The sequence below is a fragment of the Rattus norvegicus genome, chromosome 3, assembly GCF_021556685.1.
Source record: "Rattus norvegicus strain SHRSP/BbbUtx chromosome 3, alternate assembly SHRSP_T2T, whole genome shotgun sequence".
NCBI classification, from domain to species: Eukaryota; Metazoa; Chordata; class Mammalia; order Rodentia; family Muridae; genus Rattus; species Rattus norvegicus.
Genome location: NC_141536.1, coordinates 164,090,503 through 164,106,956, shown reverse-complemented (window position 1 = coordinate 164,106,956; position 16,454 = coordinate 164,090,503).

Sequence of the window (16,454 nt, the reverse complement as noted above, 5' to 3'; positions counted from 1 at the left end):
TCTGGTCAAGGAAGAAATAAAGAAAGAAATGAAAGACTTCAGTATCGACACAACAGTAGTAGAAAATGCAAAAAATGCATAAATCTTCTAAGCCAAAACATCCAGGAAATCCAGACCACAATGAGAAGACTAAACATAAGGTTTATACTAAAAGAAAACAGCAAAGATTCCAAACAAAAAGGGGCAGTAAATATCTTCAAAAAATTTTTGAAGTAATCTTCCCTAAATATCAAACATAACATAAACATATGAACATAAAAGAAGCCTATTGAGCTCCAAATAGATTGAAGCAGAAGAGAAATTCCTTCCATCACACACATAATAGTGAAAACACCAAATACACAAAATAAAGAAAGAAGATTAGAAGCAGTAAGGGAAAAAGGAAAAGTAACATATAAAGAGAGACCTATCAGACTCACACCAGATTTATCAATAGAAACTATAAAAGGTAGAAAATACTGGAATGTTGTCATACAGACCCTAAGAGAACACAAATGCCAGCCCAGGCTACTATTTCCTGCAAAATTCTCAATTACCATAGATGGAGAAAGCAAGATATTCCATATGGAACCAAATTCTACAATACCTTTCCACAAACCTAGCCCTACTAATGAAAATAGATGGAAAACTCTGACATTAAGAGCAGAATTATACCCTAGAGAAAGCAAGAGAGTAATCTTCTTTCAACAAACCCAAAGATATCCTCAGAAACTTAATTCCACCATGAACAACAAAAATAACAGGAAACAACAGTCATTCATCTGTAATATCTCGATATCAATGGACTCAATTCCCCAGTAAAAAGACATAGACTAAGAGACTCGATAATTGAACTGCACAAAACATTTTGCTGCATACATGAATTGCACATCAGGAAAAAAGACAGACACTACCTCAGAGGTAAAGTCTGGAAAAAAACTTTCCAGGACAATGGTCCCGAGAAACAAGCTGGAGTAGTCAATCTCATATCAAATAAAGTCAACTTTCAACCAAAAGTTATAAAAAAGGAATAAGGAAAGACACTTAGTAATTGTCAAAGGAAAAATCTACCGAGATGAACTCTCAGTTCTGAACATCTGTGCTCCAAATGCAAGGGCACCTACACTATAAAAGAAACTTTCCTGAAGCTCAAATCATACATTGTACCTCACACAATTTTATTGGGAGATTTCAACACCCATTTTCATCAAAGAGAGACACCGTGAAACTAACAGATGTCTTGCACCAAATGTATTTAACAGATATCTATAGAACAATTCATCCTAAAACAAGAGAATATACCTTATTCCCCTCACATCATGGTACCTTCTCCAAAATTGACCTTATAATCAGTCACAAAAAAGGGCCTTAACAGATACAAGAATAATGAAATAATTCCATGGATCATATTAGATTTCCACAGGTTATGCTGGTCTTCAATAACAACCAAAAATAAAAAAAATCCAGAAAGGCAACATACTCATGGAAGATGAACAAAGCTCTCTCAATGACAACTGGGTCACTAATTTAAAAAAAAAAAAGGAATTAAAAACACTTTTAGAATTTAATGAAAACGAAGGCACAACATACCCGAATTTATGGGCTATAATGAAAGCAGTGCTAAGAGTAAAACTCATAGATCTGATGCCTCCAGAAAGAAAATGGAGAGATTATACCCTAGCAGCTTGACAGCACACCTGAAAGCTTCAGAACAAAAACAAGCAAATACACACAAGAGGAGTACGTTGTGGGAAATAATCAAACTCAGGGCTGAAATCAACCAAGAAGAAACAAGCAAACAAAACTATAAAAAGAATCAACAACAAAAAACAACAACAACAACAAACCATGAGATCTTAATTCAAAAGCCTATACTCAATAAAACTGAAAAATCTGGAGCAAATGGACAATTTTCAGATAGCAGGTACCAAAGTTAAATCAGGATCAGATAAACCATCCAAACAGTCCCATAACCCCTACAGATATAGCAGCAGAAATTAAAAGTCTCCCAACCAATAAAAGGCCATGACAAGATAGGTTTGGTGCAGAATTCAATCAGACCTTCAAAGATGGTCTAATAACAATATGCTACAAAGTATTCCACAAAATAGAAACAGAAGGAACACTATCTAATTTGCTCTTTGAAGCCAAACAACCACAGAAAGACCCTACAAAGAAAGAACTTCAGAACAATTTCCCTCAGGAACATCAATGCAATAATATCCTTTACTATAATCACAAATAATATAAAATTCCTGTGTGATTCTAACCAAGCAAGTGAAAGATCTGTATGACAAGAACTTCAAGTTTCTGAAGAAAATATTTGAAGAAAATCTCAGATGAAAGGATCTCCCATTCTCATGAACTGGCAAGATTAACACATTAAAAACGGTCTTCTAACCTAAGTAATATACAGATTCAATGCAATCCTCATCAAAATTCCAACACAATTCTTCATAAACTTAGAAACATGAATTTTCAAACACATTTAAAATAACAAGAAACCTAGGATAGCAAAAACTATTCTCAACAATAAAAGAATTTCTGAGGTAATCATCATCGCTTATCTCAAGCTGTACTACAGAAAAATTGCTTTAAAAACTGGATGTTCTTGGTACAGAAAGAGGCCAGTGGATCAATGGAACAGAATTGAAGACCCAGAAATGAAGCCACACTCCTTTGGTCACTTGATCTTTAACAAAGGTGCTAAAACAGTCGAATGGAAAGAAAAAAAAAAAAAAAGACAGCATTTTAAAAAAATGGTACTGGTTCAACTGGAAGTCAGCATGTAGAAGAATGCAAATTGAAACATTCTTATCTCCTCGTACAAAGCTCATTTCCAAGCGGATCAAAGACTTCCACACAAAACCAGATACACTGAAACTAATAGAAGAGAAAGATGGGGAGAGCCTTGAAAACAAAGGAACAGTGCAAAATTTCCTGAACAGAACACCAATGGCTTATGCTCCAAGATCAATAATTGATAAATGGGACCTTATTAAATTGCCAACCTTCTTTAAGCCAAAAACCACTGTCAATAGGACAAAACAGCAAACATCAGATTGGGAAAAGATCTTATTAACAATCCTACATCTGATAGAGGGATAATATCTAATATATAAAAATAACGTAAAAAGTTGAATCAAACCATCATATTAAAAAATGGGGTAGGGAGCTAAAAAAAATTCTCAAGTCAGGAATACCAAGTTGCGAGAAGCACCTGAAGAAACGTACACCATCCTTAGTTATCAGGGAAATGCAAATCAAAACAACCCTGAGATTTCACATCATACCAGTCAGAATGGCTAAGATCAAAAACACGAGTGACAACAGATCCTGGAGAGGATGTGGAGAAATATTAACACTCTTCCATTTTTGGTGCAATGGCAAACTGGTACAACCATTCTGGAAATCAGTCCTGGGGTTCCTCAGAAAATTGGACATAGTACTGAGGACCCAGGAATACCACTCCTACATATACACCCAAAAGATGCTCCAACATATAACAAGGACACATGTCATACTATGTTCATAGCATCCTTTTTTTTTTTAAACTTTATTTATTTATTTATTATGTATACATCATACAGCTTGCTGCCCTGCATGTATGCCTGCAGGCCAGAAGAGGGCACCAGACCTGATTACAGATGGTTGTGAGCCACCATGTGATTGCTGGGAATTGAACTCAGGACCTCTGGAAGAGCAGACAGTGCTCTTAACCACTGAGCCATCTCTCCAGCCCCATAGCATCCTTTTTTAATAATACACAGAACATGGAAAGTAGCCAGATGTCCCTCAACAGAGGAATGAATACAGAAAATGTGGTACATTTATGCAATGTAATACTACTCAGGTATTAAAAAATGACTTCATGGGGTTGGGGATTTAGCTCAGTGGTAAAGCGCTTGCCTAGCAAGCACAAGGCCCTGGGTTCGGTCCCCAGCTCCGAAAAAAAAAGAGAAAAAAAATGACTTCATAAATTTCTTAGGCAAATGGATGGAACTAGAAAATATCCTGAGTGAGGTAACCTACTTACAAAAGAACATATCTAGTATGCATTCACTGATAAATGGAAATCAGCCCCAAACCTGGGAATACTCAGGAAACAATTCACAGACCATATGAAGTTCACTAAGAAGGAAGACCAAAATGTGGATTCTTCAGTTCTTAGACAGAAGAAAAAGTACACACGGGAAGATATACAGGGACAAAAATTGGAGCAGGGACTGAAGAAAAGGTTATCCAGATTGTCCAACCTGCCAATCCATCCCATGTGCAGCCACCAAACCCAGTCATTATTGCTGATTCCAAACAATGCTTGCTGACAGGAGCCTGATATGGATGTCTCCTGAGAGGCTCTGCCATAGCCTTACTGATACAGATGAGGATTATTACAGCTAACCATCGGATTGAGCACAGGGACTCCAGTGGCGGAGTTAGAGAAAGATTTGAAGGAGCTGAAGGAGTTTGCAACCCCATAGGAAGAAGAAAGACATGGAGCAACCAAAGTACTCAAGAGTTCCCAGGGACTAAACCAGCAACCAAAGAATACGCATGGAGGGACCCATTGCTATAGCTGCATATGTAGCAGAGGACAGCACTGTCTGGTGTCAATTAGAGGAGAAGCCCTTGGTCCTGTGAAGGCTGGCTCCCAGTGTAGGGGAATGCCAGGGTGTTGAGGTGGGGGTGTGTGGGTTTGTACTGGGAGCATCCGCATAGAAACAGGGGGAGGGAGGCATGAGGGCAGATGGCAGAGGGAGGTAAAGGGGATAATATTTGAAATGTAAATACATAAAATGTCCAATTAAAATAAGAAAATAAACCCCCACCCAAAGAGTACACATGGACAGACCCATGGCTCCAGCTCCATGTATACAGAAATGTTCTTGTTGGGCACCAATGGGAAGAGAAGACTTTCTTCCTGACAAGGCCGGATACCTCAGTGTAGGGGAATGTCAAGGCTGTGATGTGGAAAGGGGTAGGTGGATTGGGGGAAACACGCTCATTAAAAAGGGGAAGAGGAGCTGGGATAGGGGGTTTATAGATGGGGAAACTGGGAAAGACAAAAACATTTGAAATGTAAAGAAAAATATTTTCAATTGAAAAAAATAAGTCAACGAAAAGAAAGGAAGTAAAAAGAAAAACAGCATGATACCAAAGACAGGGTAAATGTGTCCTTCAAAATGAATAATTACTGACTGACCTACTCCCCCACATATTAATTTTTATTAACAAGCAAACAATCTTTTACAGTTGAACAGCAAAAACTTAAGTAAATGTACAAGCAAATAAATGATATCTGGGTTCCTGATGCCTTAGTCTTAAGACGTTGTAAGCACCCTATAGGGTGCTTCCCTTCTTCACTTTCTGTACAATGATACCAAATACTCAAGGTTGCCCCTAGGAATTTAGCTTCCACTAATATGCCCATGCCTCCTGTAGATGCAAAAGAAGATTTCCATGTTTCCTTCCATTCTGCTCGATTTCTGTCTCAGAGCCCCCAACTGTGGGCAGACACCACCTACTCAAAGGACAGGCCAGTCTTCCAGAAGACTAAGCAGTCTGTCCAAAGACCCAGCCCACTGTTACCCTAGAACCATTTCTCATTGTTGCCCAAAGCTCTCCAACACAATATAAGGGAAAGCTTCCTCTACCTTTTTCAAGTTTTCTTCAAAATAACTAAGGGGACTCCATCTGAAAAATATGAATTTGAGAATGCTACCTGGGCTTGTTTACAAATAAGATAAAACTGATATCATGACTCCTATAAAAATAACTTGAAGTGACCTCTAAATTGCTCTATTTCTGACCCGTCAGCTACTACTGATTTGTCTTCCAATAGAGATGCCCCACAGTGTAGAGCTCTGTCTGTAAAAGTCAGTAATCACAAATGTTGGTGTGCTATGGATCTGTTGTTCTTCATGAACCAGAGGGATTTTAGGCAAAAATAGCCCCAATGAAGCCCATACACAAAACAGTGTTGATTAGTAATTTAATGTGTGCTTCCTGCTATATGGATTATGTTACAAGATGTGGGATTTGTACTATTTATAGACCCAGCAGTATGAGCACATGAGAAACTTCTGCATCTCAGAAGCTCCTTTTGTAACCAAGAATTGAATTTCTATGAATCATTCCATTGGCTGGAGATAACAGAAAGGTAACAGGATTCTAATCAATTATTTCTGAAGGATGGTTCCTATTACCACTTTTCTACTAATTTCTAAACTATTTATAAAAATTACCCACACAAAACTGAATGTAAAACATTCTGAAATTCTAGAAATCAAACCTTCACTTTTCCAATTTGTCCTACAGAAAACAAAAAGCAAAACAATGCCTGTGTGTATATACTGGATAGCGAAGTTTAAGTAGCACACCTTTCCACTCCCAGGGCTACAGAGCCTCTTCCACCCATGTGAATCCACACTGAGGAATGATCAAAGATCAAGAGTCTCTCCTATAATCACCACAAGGAACAACTGAACCAGAGTCTGACCCACAGTCCATCTCAGTACCAGCAGATCACAGTTTGATAGCTCACCAGACTTGCTTCTCTTGGCTTGGCAATGGAGACACCCATCAGTCACCATGGTAATTATAAAACACTCTTTTCCTTCATTCCTTTAAGTCAAGAATTTAAGAATTTTCATCAAAAGAATATAAGGTCATTGCCCTGGGAAGCAACTGACCAGGATCAGGATTACCTGAGTCTTAGGCTACTGTAAGGCTAGCTTGTCTTAGAATCATTTCTATAAAGAGGAGATGATGCAGCTCCCCAAGAATTAATAAGTCCCAGAAAGAAAGCACTCTACCTACATTTCAAATATTAACTATGAACAAATTTCTTTAATGGTAGCATGGGTTCAGTTCTGTGTAATTCTCAAAGAGGAGCCATCCAAAAACAGTGTTTTAGATTCCACATATGCTGGGATGGATAATTTTCTATCCAGAAAAGGCCTCGGGTTGTTTAAATACAGTTTAAATAAGGACTGCAAGTCCTACTTAGGCAGCTAGCAGATTTACACAGCAAAGATCCCCAGAATCATTTCTTAAGTGCATCAGAGTCTTGAAATAGTAGTTTCTTCTCTAGTGATGGGGTCCTGATTTGGAGGTCCCAGAGGATGACAAAGCTAGAAAAGGTAGAAGGCAGAATCTGCAGCAGCTGTGGTGGGTAGATCATGCACAAGCTGTGTCTTATACCAAATAAGTTTAAGAGTAGCGTCTTTTTATACTATTCAGAGGGGACAAGTGATAGGACATGGAGACTTCTATGAAGTCAGCAATAACTATCATACAATGGTACAAACTCAGGGGAAGTCTAATAAAACAGTGCTGCACAAAGGGAACACTAACTATCTGAAAACATTACTGGCCAAGCCCACAGTTGACTTGGAACGGATAACCATATCCCTATGTGGTAGAAAGAGTTGGGATCTTAGGATAGAAAACAACCCTTCCCTTAAGTTCCTGGCCACTGACCTTTACCACTTTGTCCAAACTTAACTCTTATTTTACAAATGAGCACAATTTTGTTTTCAGCACATCAGGGCCTTAGTTAAAGCTCCCAATGTGAGACCCTAGGCTGATAAGGGTCTGGAGTTTAAGAAGGAGCCATGCAATTCTCCATACCTTAAGTTCAAGGCTTGCTTGATTGGGCCACCCCTCAAGACAACACTGTGCTTCCTTTTCAAAGGGCTCTCACCAGGTATACACCTGCCCTTGAGTGAAAACTATCCTTTTCTCAAGAACAAAACGTGATCCAAAAGGCAGACCAGGCCTTAATGATGGTTGTAACCCTATAATCTAAACTGGAGCATTTTGTTAGGGGCCTGTTCTTTGACATCAGCATGGGCCTAATGGCTCCCTGTAAACCAGATTTGTCCCCTTTTTATGGTTTGGAGACAAATATCTGGACAATCCTGCTAAACAAACATATATACTACTATCCTAATCTTAAACAGGACTGCTTAGCATACAGGACATACTTAGAGACTGTGAGGTGTTTATAAGCAGTCCTACTTCAGCCACATTCTACTTAGTGTCACTTACTATAGCCTAAACGTTGGTAAATCCTTACATCATCATTTCTAATCATGTACTACACCGCTTATTATTGGAATGCTAAACAACACACGATATACTTTTACAGCCTCCAAAACTCAACTCAAATGGACCGTATAACTAATTGGTAACTACTAAGGTCAGAACTTTTGGAAGATAGTATAAAATCCGGGATTTCAGGGTTGATATCCTGCCAAGTATATTTCTCAACACAAGCCACAGCCATAAGAATTTGGGACAACTGCAGGTCACATAATAAAGTAATTCAGAAGTCACAGTCAGGGGCAAGGAGAAACTGTCAAGGACCTCACATGTGGCTGCATTAGGTCTCGCTGCCGCTTACCATCCAGCCACTGGGAAGGCTGATTACACATGTATCCTTTGCTAAGCAGCTTGCTCCTCTTGTTGTGAAGATGACCTTGCACTTACCATGTCTGGAGTTCTCAGCTTCCCTGAGCTCCCCTCATAGCATGCTGAAGAGTCACTCAGAACACACCACTTAGAAACACTCAAACCGGCTGAGTTTAGAAAGGAAGTTGCCGGCCTTATACCAGGAAGAGCCACCTCCTCGCCTGACTGGCAAGGCCTTCGGAGGTGCTGATTGGCTAATGAATTTTGAGTGACATCAGCCTAACCCGTAGGGTTAGAGTATACTAAAGAGACACAGCATAGTGGTTCCAGCCTGGGCCAATCTTTTGCCATACCTTCAGATCTCAGCTGCATAAGAGCTTCTCTTCAAATAAGTTACCTCTCTGTCCTCCAGTCAATCAGCTGGCAGAATGTTAAACTCAAGATTCCTGCGGAGAGATGTGGGCCGCTGAGGCATTGGGATATGATATGACTTTCTGGCATGGAAACCTGTCTTGGGAATTACATAGGTAGAGAGATTGCTGCCAAGCTCAGAGAGAGGCCTTCGGCAGTGTGATATGGGATGAGCAAAGCAGGTGAGAGGCTTTGTTGGTCGAGACTAAGATATCTAGTAGATACCTTGGGGCACTAGGGTGCCGGATCTACAGCAGGATAAAAGACAGCTTTTTATTTTTTATATTTTTACACATAGCTACTCTAGAGATAAAATTTGAAAAATATTCCTCCCTAGTGTCCATCTTTTGAAGGGAAGATTTTCTGTGTTCTGATCTTCCACAGACCACTTCTGTATATTTATTGACCTTTCTATTGATATCATAAAACACAGCATGGATGAAGAAAACTGTAATTGAAGGTGAAAGACCCCCAGAGTGGGGAGACCCTCACTCAAGTCTCGGGATGATGCAACCCCCCAAGAACTCACACAAGACCGTCCTTGTTGTAATCACGTGAGGTTTATCGATAGCAACCAGTGCACTGGGGTTGAGACTCATATCCCACACGGGGGCAGTGGAGTTCAACCCCGAGAGGCTGGGAGAAGAGGTATTTAAAGGGAGAAACCACAACCCGAGGGTGCAGGGATGGCGTCATTGGAAAGTGCGGAGAATACCAGTGAAAAATCACAAGAAAGAACTCTCTGTTTTTCAAGATTGTTTCCTAGGAGAAGCTGCTTCCTGCTTCTCAAGATTGTTCTCTAAGATTTATGGTCAGCTAGTTTCTGGGAGAAAGCTGTTGAGCTGGCCAATGTAATTACCCATTTTATATCCCTAGGAGAGGTTTCTTGGAACAGAATTCTGGGGCCTAACCTGTTTTTTGTTTTTTTGTTTTTTTCTGCTCTAAACTTTGTGTCTAGCGGGGGGCGGGGGGCAACTTTAAAACCTTTACCTTTAAAAGGCATCAAAATGGGTTTGCATTTCCAAAGCGTTCAATAATGGCAAAGTAAACACATAGCGCCAGGCAGGCCCGAGAGCTCAGAGTTTGATCCTCAGACAAGAGATGGCTATAAAAATGTGCATGGTCAGAAGATGTTAAAGCCTGAAAATACACTCATGTGACACACCACTTCCAAAAAGGCCACACGTCTCCTCCTTCCTAAACAGTTACACCAGAAAATTGGTATTTGAACATATGAGTCTATGGGAGCCATTCTCATTTAACTACCACATTTTCTTCAAAAGTGAAAACAACATTTTAATTTGACCAGACTGTACCATATCCTTCAGACAGACTGTTACATTTACTACCTATGATGTCTCAAAACAAATGATCCTTCCCCGAAAGATCAGAGCATAAGAAAAGAAAGGGAGAACAGACCAAATACAACCAACATTTATCAAGGAAAACAACAAAACTAATAGGCCTTTGCTCAGCAAATTGAGATTGTGATGAAATTGTCTTAACCATAAGGTCTTAGGTACTCCCACTCTTCCAACTCTGTCACCTTCTGCACACATATCTTCTTTTTTACAAACTTCACTATCTTCTTTCTGCTTTCCTTAAACCTGTTCCTTGTATCTCTAATATCTTTTGCAAAGTATTCTCCTTTCTTTATTTAAAGTGGATTAGTGAACATGCAGGGATTATTCAGTTATTAAGAGCACTGTTCAAACACATTTCGTATCCTAGCACTCATGGACTTTAACTACATTTCCATAAGAACCAAAAATCAAAATAGTTGGGTATAAGATGGTACCTGGCATTGACTTGGACATTTACATAAATGTATGCTTTTACATATGTATGCTTTTTTATATAGATGTAACAGTGATATAAAAAAATACCTCTGTTGCTAAGATCCATGCCTGGGCTAGAAGGAGTGTTCTGAGTGAGGGAAGGGATGTCTGGGAGTAGCAAAAATAAAGGCTGGCAGTCAAATCATCAGTACAGTAGGGCAAACTCTGTTCAGCTGGAAAACTTTTCTAGTCTGCTTTCATTCCGTTCTGTTCTCATTTTATATGATCTACCTTCTCTGGATATCTTTAGAAAGCTCTCTATGTTCTGCTTGGAACCCTTCTCCAAGCCATTCTCTTTTGCTATTAAAAAAAAAAAAATTCTCTAGATAACTCATCTCCTACAGATCATAAACCCAGTCTTTTATTTTACATATCAATCAAGTCATTTACTCAAAGTTTCCTATTGATTATCTTAAGAATGAGCATCCCATTACCACAGTCACTTAATTTTTAGTAGACAACAGGAATGTATTTTCTTTTAACATTGCAAAAGTACTTTAGATCTGCCTCTGTTAAGCACAGATGCTTAGAGAGCTGGGAGGAAATGTCTTGAAATTACCATTTGAAAAACACCTGGGCTTAACCTTGCTGTGTCCTACAAGGGAAAATGAAAATTCTGTTTTTTGATTACTGTCTTCAGACATTAACTGGTTTCATTTGAGATAAAGAATGAAAGATATAGACTATAACTACTTAAAAGAGCTGTTTCAAACAATCAGGAAGGCAAATTACTTTTTAAATCATTTTTAATCATTTAACTATATCTACTTAAAAGAGCTGTTTCAAACAATCAGGAAGGCAAATTACTTTTTAAATCATTTTTAATCATTTTTTATAATCCAGACCTTATCCCCATCCATTTTTGCCCTCCAACATTTCCTCATCACATTCATCCTAAACCATCTCCAAAAGATGTCCCCAAACACACACATACACAACATCCTACCAGACTGCCCCATTCCCAAGGACATCAAGTTTCTCAAGATTTAGGTGTATCTTCTTTCACTGAGGCCAGACCAGGCAGTCCTTTGCTGTATATATGTTGGGAGCCTCAGAGCAGCCAGTGTATGCTGCCTCGTTGCTGGTTTACAGCATGAGAGCACTTAGGGTTCCAGGTTTGTGGAAACTCCTAGTCTTCCTATGACTTCACACTCTCCCTCAATACATTCAAGACTTATCTTAATTTAAACACAGTGGTCCCCAATATCATACATTGATTGAGAGTAATATTTGTTTCTGTTTCAATCAGCTGTTTGCTGGGCCTCTCATAGGGTAGCCATGGTAGGCTCCTGTCTGTGAGCACACCATAGCATCAGTAATAATGTCAGGACTTAGAACCTCCCCTTGTTCTGGATCCCAAATTGGGTATATCACTGGACCTCCTTTCCCTCAGGCAGGCTCTTCTCTATTTTTGTCTCTGCAGTTCCTTTAGACAGGAAGAATTCCAAGTCCAGGTGTTTGACTCTGGGTATGTCCACCACATCCCTCCACTTGATGCCCTCCCTTTCTTTTTGCTGGAGATGGATAAAACAAGTTCACTCTCTCCACTGTTGGGCATTTTATCTATGATCTACCTCTTTTGAGTCTTCAGATTCTCTCACCTACACCAAGTCTACAGTGTTACTTCATGGTCCCCCAAAGACCCCCCGAAACTCTTCACTATGCTGGCCCTTGGGGCTTCACTCCTGGTCACCCAATGGATGACCATGTTCCTATTTTCCTCTGCCCCAACCCCTTCCATCTCCGACCCACTTCCCTCCAAACTCCTGCCCTCTGCATTCTTCTCTTTCCATAGTGATTTTGAAGCATCCTCACTTGGGCTCTTGGGCTCCTTAACCTTCTTGAGTTCTATGGATTGCTTCCAGGTTTTTCTGTACACTATCTGGCTAATGTACACTTCTTAGTGAGTGCATACTATGCATGCCCTTTTTGGTCTGAGATACCTCACTCAGGATGACATGTTGTAGTGCCATCCATTTGCTGCAAAACTCATGATGTCCTGGTTCTTAATAGCTGAATAGTATTCCATTGTGTAAATGAACCATATTTTCTGGATCCTTTCATCCCTTGTGGGAGACCTGAGTTGTTTCCAGCTTCTGCCTAAAACTATTATGGCCATTATGAATATAGTGACACACATGCCCTTGTGTCATGGTGGGACACATTTTGGGTATATGCCCAGGGGTAGTAGAGCTGGGTCTTATAATACATCTCTTTCCAACTTTCTGAGGAATGTACAAATTGTTTTCCAGAGTGGTTGTGCCTGTTTGCAATCCCACCAGCACTGGAGAAGTGTTCCACTTTTCTCTACATTCTCACCAACCTTTGCTGTCTCCTGAGTTTTTGCTGTTAACCATTCTAATTGGTGTAAGGTGGTATCTCAGGCTCTTTTTGCTTTTCATGTCCTTGACCAAAAAAGTACATTGACCATTACTTCTCAGCCATTCGAGATATCTCTGAATTTTCTGTTTAGGTGAATTTTTCTATTTGATTTTTTTTTTGATGGTTAGCTTCTGAGTTCTTTATATGTTTTAGATGTTAGCCCTCTCTTTAATGTGGGGTTAGTGAAGATTTTTTTCCATGTCTCTAGGCTATCCTGTGCCTTTCAGATGGTTTTCCATTTCATAAGTCTCATTTATCTATTTTTGAACTTAGATCCTGAGCTATTGGAGTTTTTTTTTTTTGTTTTTTTTTTTTTTGTTTTTTTTAGCAAATCTACATGCTCCACACTGTGCCGATGAGTTCAAGGAACTTTCCCACTTTCTCTTCTATTACATTAAGTATATCTGGTTTATGTCGAGGTCCTTGATCCACTTGGACATGAGCTTTGTGCAACGTGACAGATACAGATTTATTTTAATTTTTCTATATATTGACTGCCAGTTACAGTAGCACCATTTATGGAAGATGCTTTCTTTGTTCCATTGTATATTTTGGCTCCTTTGTCAAACTCAAGTGTTCATAATTATGTGGTTTGATTTCTCTGTCTTCAATTTTAGTACAATCTTCAATCTGCCTATACCATGCTGTTTTTATTAATATTGCTCTGCAGTATATCTTGAGGCCAAGGGTGGTGATTACCCCAGAAGATCAATTTATTATTGATTATTTTACTTATTTACATTTCAAATGCTATTCCCTTCACAGTTTTCCCTCCACAAGTCCCCTATCACCCTTCTCCTACCCCAACCCCTCTCTTAAGGTGTTCCCAAACCCTTCTGCATCAGTGGCCGAATGTTCCCCTATCCTGGGTCATCAAGCCTCCACAGGACCAAGGGTACATTCTAGCTGAAGCCATGGGGATCCCCTGTATATTCGTTTGTTAGTGGTTTAGTTTCTGGATGGTTTCGGTGGTCGGGTTGTTTGATATTTTTGTTCCTCTTATGATGTTGAAAACCACTTCACATCCTTAAGTCCTTGCCCTGACTTCACCATTATTGCACTCAGTCCAATATTTCACTGTGTCCATGTATATCATTATTCATCTGAACCTTGCAGGGCCTCTCAGGGGGCATTTGTTCTGGGCTCCTGTCAGTAAGCACATTTGGCATCAGCAACAGTGTCTGAATTTGGTTTCAGCAGATGGGATGGATTCCAAAGTGGGCAGTCTCTTGATGGTCTTTCCTTCTGTTTATGTTCCACTCTTTGTTCCTGCATTTCCTTTTAACATGAGAAGTTCTGTATTACTATTTTGAGGTGGGAGGATGGCCCCATCCCTTAACTGGAGATCATAACATAACCACTAGATATGTTGTCTACAGGATCTAGTTCCACTTCTACAGTTATTTCGGCTAATATCCTCCCTGTTATATCCTAGGAACCTCTTAGGTCCTTGGCATCTGGGACTTTCTGGTGGCAATGCTGAGTTCCCCCTCCCCTACTTCTACATACCTACTTTCCAATTCCTGACACTCCAGCTTCTCCCTCATTTTCTCCGAAGTCTGAACTGGCCCAATTTTTTTTTCTCCCAACTCCCAGATCCCTCTGTCCCTCTACTTCCCAGAAAATAATCTCTTCCTGCTATTGAGTAGGACTGTGGTATCCATACTTTGGTGTGATCTTCTTCCTTCTTGGGTTTCTTATAGTCTGAGAGTTGTATTGTGGGTATTTGAACTTCTTCTTGCCAAATATCCACTCATCAATGAGTACATACCCTGTGCATTCTTTTATGACTAGGTTACCTCACTCAGAATAATATGTTCTAGTTACATCAATTTGCCTAAGAATTTCAGGAAGTTATTATTTTTAATAGCTGAGTAGTACTCCAGTTGTCAATTTACCACATTTTCTGTATCCATTCATCTGTTGAAGGACATCTGGGTTCCTTCCAGCTTCTGTCTATTATAAATAAGGTTGCTAGGAATACAGTGGAACATGTGTCCTTATATTTTGAAGCATTTTTGGTGTTATGTGCAAGAGTGGTACAGCTGTTTCCTCAGGCAGTTCTATGTCCAATATTCTGAGGAACTTCCAGACTGATGTCCAGAGTGGTTGTCCCAGTTTATAATCCTACCAACAATAGAGGAATGTTCCTCTTTCTCCATATCATTGCCACCATCTGTTGTCACCTGAGATTTTGATCTCAGACATTGTTACTAATGTGAGATATTGAATATATTTACATTTCAAATGTTATGCCCTTTACCAGTTTTCTGTTCATACACACTCTATCTATTCCCCTTTGTCCCTTCTTCTATGAGGGTGCTTCCCCACCCAACCACTTACCTTTTCCCGCCTCCCAGCCTTGATATTCCAGAATCCTGAAGAGTCCATCCTTCTCAGGAGCAAGGGCTTCTCCCATTTGTGCCCAACAAGGCCATCCTCTGTTACTTAGGCAGCTGGAGCCATGAGTCTGTCCTTGTGTACTCTTTGTATGGTGCTTTAGTTACGGGGATCTCTGGTTAGTTTGTATTGTTGTTCTTATTGGGTTGCAAATCCTTTCAGCTCCTTCAGTCCTTTCTCTAACTCTTTTTCTGCCAGTCAATACTCCTCAGTTGAAAATTATGTGTTTAGCTCTGTAACCCATTATTAATAGGGTTACTTGATTCTTTGGAGATGAACTTCTTTAGTTCTTTGTATATATTGGATACTAGCCCTCTATTGTAAATATGATTGTCAAAGAACTTTCCCCCATCAGTTGACTGCCATTTTTTCCTAATGACAATATACTTTGACTTACAGAACAAATTTTGCACATTACTTTCCCACAAATCCAGCCCTACAAATGATAATAGATGGAAAACTTCAACACATGTAGGGAAAGGACGCCCTTGACAAAGCAAGAAATTAATCTTCTTTCAGCTAACCCAAAAGAAGATAGCCATACCAACTAAATTCCACCTCTATCAATGAAAATAGTAGGAAACATCTATCATTGCTCCCTAATATACATCAACATCAATCCACTCAATTCCCTAATGAAAACACATAGAGTATCAGACTGGATACATAAACAGGACCCAGGATTTTGCTGCGTACAGAGAGCATACTGCAGTGATAAAGACAGACAATTCCTCAGAACTAAAGTCAGGGAAAAATTTTGGAACCAAGCAAAGTTCAAAATATTTGGTTTGAGTATTAAAGGGACACCCGGAAGTGAAATGGAGATGAATCCTGTGCTCAAGTATATTAAATTGAAATAAGAAAGTAAAGATCTTGGGGAAACATCCCACCCAACTGAATTAGCTCCATTCAACTTAAAACAAACCTTTAATCCCATGAGACAGGCAGGCAGTTCTGTAAAAGCAAGGTCAATATACAGATCAAGATCCAGCACAGTCAATTTTAGGGAGTGAATAAGTTAGAAAAGAT